General features: G+C 35.9%; 1 pseudogene; it reads left to right on the top strand.

Annotated features, from left to right (window-relative positions):
- Positions 1-4,623, top strand: part of LOC111146866 — a 66,406-nt pseudogene extending 61,783 nt beyond the window's left edge.
- The last annotated feature ends 2,045 nt before the right edge of the window (positions 4,624-6,668 follow it).

The following is a 6,668-nucleotide window of genomic DNA, read 5'->3' as shown; positions in this document are numbered from 1 at the left end:
AGGAAGGAAGGAAGGAAGGAAGGAAGGAAGGAAGGAAGGAAGGAAGGAAGGAAATGGTTTCTAAATACTTACTGAAGGTATACCTTATTATCAAATATACTAAAGCATATAGTGTAGAAAACATTTATGCAAAATCTAAAGGACAATATCAAGCAAACAAATAAATGTACTATTGTGAGCAAACATTCTATGCAATGATTAAAACTATGTGGTTCCTCTCATTATCTCTAGAATTGATTCCATACTTTATTCTGACACTCCTCAGATATTTCAAGTCACACTTATCACTGTTTTGTTGCACAATTTCCTTCCCCACATAAATTTCCTTATTAATTCTTTTCCTCTCTTTTAAAATGTTTCCCATTTAGCTTAAGTATAAATACCTTCTATAGTCCTCCTGTTATAAAGAGCTCCCATAATAAACATATTCATTTCCATTTTCTAAAAGATTTTATTTTTTATTTGAAAAATAGAGCAAGAAAGAAAGCAAGAGCATGGGGGAGGGGCAAAGGGAGAGGGAGAAGCAGACTCCCCACTGAGCATAAAGCCCGATTGGGGGGGGGGGGCTCCATCCCAGGACCTTGAGATCATGACCTGAGCCAAATACAGGCACTTAACCAACTGAGCTGTCCAGGCACCCCCAGTTTCCATTTTTTAATTGCAGTAAAATAACATAATATCCACCATTTTAACCATCTATAAATATAAAATTTAGTATACTAAGCACATGAACAATGTTGTGTGACCTTTACCATTATCTTTTTCAATAACTTTTATCATCCCAAATAGAAACTCTGTATCCTTTAAGCATTAACTTGTTATTCCCCTTTCCATTTAGCCCATAGTAACTTCTTTTATTTATTTATTTATTTATTTATTTATTTATTTATTTGACAGAGAGGGACAGTGAGAGAGGGAGCACAAGCAGGGGAAGTGGGAGAGGGAGAAGCAGGCTTCCCACCAAGCAGGCAGTCGGATGTGGGGCTTGATCCCAGGATCCTGGGATCATGACCCGAGCTGAAGGCAGATGCTTAACGAATGAGCCACCGAAGTGCCCCCATAGTAACTTCTATTCTACTTTTTGTATCTATGAATTTGACCACTCTCAGAACCCCCTATAAGGAAAAGCATACGATGTTTCTTTTTGTGGCTGAGTTACTTCACTTATTTTAAGTCTTCAAGGTTTATCCATATTGTATCATGTGTTAGAACTATCTTTTTGGTTGTGAACTAAAGGCTGACAAAAATTTACCATTTTAAGGTGGATAATGTTGAAAATTAGGAGCTGGTGCAAAGGATGAATTACACATTGTTGAAGCAGAGGCAATGAATTATGAAGTCAATCCAATTAAAGTCACACTGACAACTCTAAAAATGTCTGTACAGCCAGCAGTTTCCCTTGGGGGCTTTGAAATAACACCATGTGTGGTCTTACAGCTGAGATGTGTTTCAGGGCCTGTGAATATTAGTGGACAGAGCTTAGTAGCTCTGGAAGATGTGGAGTCAGAAGACAAAGGATGTAAAACTCATTAGTAGATCTGGAAAGTGCTCTGTCCCTGGAAGTGGTAGCAAGTTTCCACAGAAAAAAGTAAAACTTGCTGTTCCTGAAGATGATGATGAGAAGGAAGCTAAAGAAAAGCCTCCAGCAAAGAAATCTATACATGTTAATCCAGATAAAAATATAATCCAGATAAAAATACAATATCCAGGGACGCCTGGGTGGCTCAGTTGGTTGAGCAGCTGCCTTCGGCTCAGGTCATGATCCCGGCGTCCTGGGATCGAGTCCCACATCGGGCTCCTTGCTCATCAGGGAGCCTGCTTCTCCCTCTGCCTCTGCCTGCCATTCTGTCTGCCTGTGCTTGCTCTCTCTCCCTCTCTCTCTCTGACAAATAAATAAATAAAATCTATAAAAAAAAAAAAAACAATATCCAGAAAGAAAAAATCCAGAAAAATACAGGGGTGTGTGTGGGGGGGTGGGAATCCAGATAAAAATACAAAAACCAAACCAGAATGGAAAAAACTCAAAATCATCAACACCAAGACTGACAGGTCAAGAATATTTCAAAAAACAGGAAAAGCTCCCAAAACACCATGGACCTAGTTCTGTAGAAGACATTAAGGCAAAAAGGTAAGCAAGTATAGAAAAAAGTGGTTTTCTTCCCATAGTGGAAGGCAAGTTCATCAATTATATGAATAATCACTTCCAGGTGACTAATTGAGAGGCTACTGAAGATCTCTGGCAGTGGAGGAAGTCTCTTAAAGAAAACAGTTTAAACAGTTTGTTAAAATTTCAGTCTTCTTTCATTCTGTAATAATTGATACAGTTGATATCTGGCTATCCCTTTTATAATGCAGAGTGAGAACTTTCCCTCCCATGTCTGATAAATGTTGTCTAGGTTCCATTACCAAGAATGTGTTTTCCAAAATGCCTGTTTAGTTTTTAAAGATGGAACTCCACCCTTTGCTTGGTTTTAAGTATGTATGGAATGTCATGATAAGATATAGTAGTAGTGGTGGCCAGACAAATGGAAGTGTAGAGATAAAAATATAAATTTGAAATAAACTCAATATTTTAATAAAGTTAAAAAAATGTATATTCACATTATTGTGCAACAGATTTCCAGAACCTTTTCATTTACACACTGAAACTTTATAACCACAAAATACTAATTATCTTTTTCTGTCTCCCTATACCTTGGCAACCAATTTTCTACTTTATGTTTCTTTTTTTAACCTTTTTTTTTAAAAAGATTTTATTTATTTATTTATTTATTTGGCAGAGAGAGAGAGAGAGAGAGAGATATCACAAGTAGGCAGAGAGGCAGGTAGAGGGGGAGGGGGAAGCAGGTTCCCTGTTGAGCACAGAGCCCGATGTGGGACTCAATTCCAGGACTCTGAGATCATGACCTGAGCTGAAGGCAGAGGCTTAACCCACTGAGCCACATAAGCACACCTGTTTGTTTGTTTGTTTGTTTGTTTGTTTCTTTTTAAAAAGATGTTATTTATTTATCTGTCAGAGAGAGAGAGCACTAGCAGGGGAAGTGGCAGGCAGAGGGGGAAGCAGATTCCCCACAGAGCAGGGAGCCCGATACCGGACTCAATTCCAGGACCCCAGGATCACGATCTGAGCCCAAGACAGACATTTAACCAACTGAGCCACCCAGGCATCCCCTATTTTATTTTTCTATGATTTTTTTTCTATTTTAGACATTTCCTATGAGAGAAATTATATGGTTATCTGTCCTTTTGTGATTAACTTATTTTGCTTAACTATCAATGTTGTATTATGTTACAGGATTTCCTTCTTTTTAAAGGCTGCATAATATTCCATTGTGTGTGTGTGTGTGTGTGTGTGTGTACACATTTTCTTTCTTTTTTTAAAGATTTTATTTATTTAGTTATTGGAGAGAGAGAGAAAGAGGGAGGACAAGCAGACTCTGTGCCCAGCACGGAGCCTGATACAGGGCTCAATCTCACGACTCTGAGATCTTGACCTAGCAAAAATCAAGAGTCGGACACTTAACTGAGCCACTCAGGTGCCCCTCATAGTTTCTTTATCCATTCATCTGTCCGTGAACATTTGGGTTGCTTCTACCTCTTGGATATTGTGGATAATACTATAATGAACATAAATATATAGATATTCTTCAAGATCTTGTTTTGAATTCTTTTGGGTATATATCCAGAAGTAGGACTGCTGGATCATAGTTATTCTATTATTTTTTAAAAATTGTTGAGGAAACTTCATGCTGTTTTCTATAATGGCTTTAACATTTTGCCTTCCCACCAACAGTGTGCAGGGTTCCTTTGTCTTTGTATCCTCACCGACACTTGCTAGTTTCTGTTCTTTTGATAACAGCATCCCAGTGGGTGTGAGGTAATTATCAGTAATGTTGGTGATATTAGTAATATTAAACTTCTTTTCATGTGCTTAAAGATCATGTGTATCTTTTTTGTAGAAATATGTACTCAAGTTGTACGCCTATTTTTTAAGTGAGTTAATTTGTTGTTGTTGTTGAGTTGTATAAATTCCTTATATATTCTGGATATTAATCCCCTATCAAATATAAGATTAGGATTTATTTTCTCCCATTCCATAGGTTATTTTTTCATTCTGTTGTTTCCTTTAATACATAGAATTTTTACAGTTTGTTGTAGGCCCACTTAAAAAAAAAATTTGTTGCTTATGCTTTTGGTGTCATATCCAAGAAATCAGTGGCAAATCAAATGCTCTGAAATTGTTCCCTAGAGTTTCTTATAGGAGTTTTGTACGTTTAGTTATTACATCTTTGATCCATTTTGAGTTAATTTTTCTGTGTGGTATTAGCTAAGGGTCTTAATTCATCCTTTTGCATAGGAATACTGGTTTTTCCAGCACCATTTGTTGAAGAGTTGTTTCTTTCCCCATTGAATGGTCTTGAAACCCTTTTCAAAAATCATTAGTTCTTATATGCAAAGGTTCATTTATGGACTTTCTTTTCTGTTTTACTTGTTCTACATTTCTGCCTGTATGCCAATAAAATACAGTCTTAATTGCTTTTGCTTCATTATGTGTTTTGAAATCAGGTAATGTAAGTCCTCCGGCTTTGTTCTCTTTCAGGTTATGGTTTCAGAGTCCCTTGACATTCTACATGAATTGTAGGATGTTTTATTCCTTTACCACAAAACAAAAGTTGCCATTGGGATTGTTAGGGATTACATAGAATCTTGGATTACTGTGGACATTTTAAGACTTTAAGTATTCCAATCTACAAACACGTGATGTCTTTCATTTCAGCTATGAATAATCAGTGAACTTTCATATTCTTTGCTGTTTGATTTCATACAGGAAGGACATTCTCCTCTGTCATATCAATATTGTTTCAGTGCTTCTGAGTATCTTACATCTCCATATAAACTTGAGAAATAAGAATAAATAAATAAAAATAAACTTGAGAATTAGGCAATATCCACAAAATAACTTTCTGGAATTTTGATTGGGATTTCATTGAATCTATAGATAAAGTTGAGAAGAATTGATATCTTAACAATATTGAGTCTTCCCATCCATGAACATCTCTTGATTTATTTATATTCTTTGCTCACCCTCATCATAGTTATCATTTCCCTCATTTAGATTTTACACATATTTTGTTGGTTTTATACCTACGTATTTCCTTTATTTTGGTGCTTATATAAATTGTATTATGTTTTTAAATTCAAATTCTAATTGTTTAATTGTTCATTGATCATTATAAAAAAACAACTGACTTTAGGTTATTAACATTGTATTATGCGAACTAAATTGAGTTAATCCTTAATTCCACAGGTTTTTTGTTGTTGTTGTTATTGTTCATTCATTGAGATTTTCTGCCTAATCATGTTATCTATAAACAAAAGTTTTCTTTCTCCCCTCCTTATGCCTCTTTGTACCTTTCATTTTATTTTCATACTTTCAGCATTAGTTAGGACATCCAGCACACAGAGTCTGCCTCTAAGAATTCACCAGTTACTATGTAAGCGGTCTATCAAGGTTATTGGATTCAGCAGTTTCTGCTTCAGGAAAGCTGATCTCTCTCTCTCTTTCTCATTTTGTATTCTCCTATTTCCTACATTTTCAGAGTGATAGTTTCTCCCATGACCAAAACAGCCTTAATGTCCCTCTAAGCTTGACTAAATTTCAGACAGGTTTTCTTTCTGATTATAGATTCCTGAATTCCCTTTCCTTGAACGATTTACTTTAGAATACTTACAACTGCCACTTCTTGTTTTGCCCCTTCGTAGTTAATGTAAATATTCTTCCAAACTCTTGCTTATTTTACAACCCAGTAATGTCCTTCTTAAAGAAGGGAGTCATCTCTTTAAAATATAAATATCAAAAGAGGTCGGACCCCTATCTCTCAGTTTCTGAAGGATGGTATAGAGTATAACTTTGATGAGTGCCAAACAGCAAACTCAGAAGGCCTAGTTAAACAGAAAAATATTGGCAAACTCAGAATAACTTAATGTGCCCACCATATCTCACTGATTAATCTCTTCCATATTTTTACTTTATGAATAATATTCTCCAGGTTTTTCACTTGTTCACCCCAGTATTTGAAATTCTGCTTTCTATTTCAGTGGGGTTGAATTTAGTCTCTCTCCAATATTTCATTAATTTTGATGAGAGTCTTCTTTGCTTTTTCAATTCTGTACAGTAGATTTTTTGTTTTGACACCTATAACCTCAATATTCTAATGAATCTAAGAAAAATCATTGGCTTTCAACTGTTCAGCTTTCTTTTGTTGTTGTGAAGGCAGAACTTATGATTTGCAAATTTTTCAAATGTTGGAATATAAAAAGGAAGTCTAGATAGACTAATCCTTAATTACAAACTTCTTAAGCAGCAAGGAACTGAGGGAATGATTTTTGTTTCTTTCTTTTTTTTTTTTAAAGATTTTATTTATTTGAGACAGAGAGAATGAGAAAGAGAGAGCATGAGAAGGGGAGTAGGAGAGGGAGAAGCAGACACCCCGCTGAGCAGAGAACCCGATGTGGGACTCGATCCCAGGACTCCAGGATCATGACCTGAGCCGAAGGCAGTTGCTTAACCAACTGAGCCACCCAGGTGTCCCTTTTGTGTCTTTCTTAAAAGGTAGTTAGAATATACTCAAGTATTAATGGTGACCAGAAAAGATACTAGGGAATGT

Source organism: Enhydra lutris, unplaced genomic scaffold (assembly GCF_002288905.1).
Source record: "Enhydra lutris kenyoni isolate GAN:26980312 unplaced genomic scaffold, ASM228890v2 scaffoldscaffold15, whole genome shotgun sequence".
Classification (NCBI taxonomy): domain Eukaryota; kingdom Metazoa; phylum Chordata; class Mammalia; order Carnivora; family Mustelidae; genus Enhydra; species Enhydra lutris.
The sequence above is the reverse complement of the archived record's forward strand: the minus strand, read 5'-3'. Positions and strand labels throughout refer to the sequence as shown.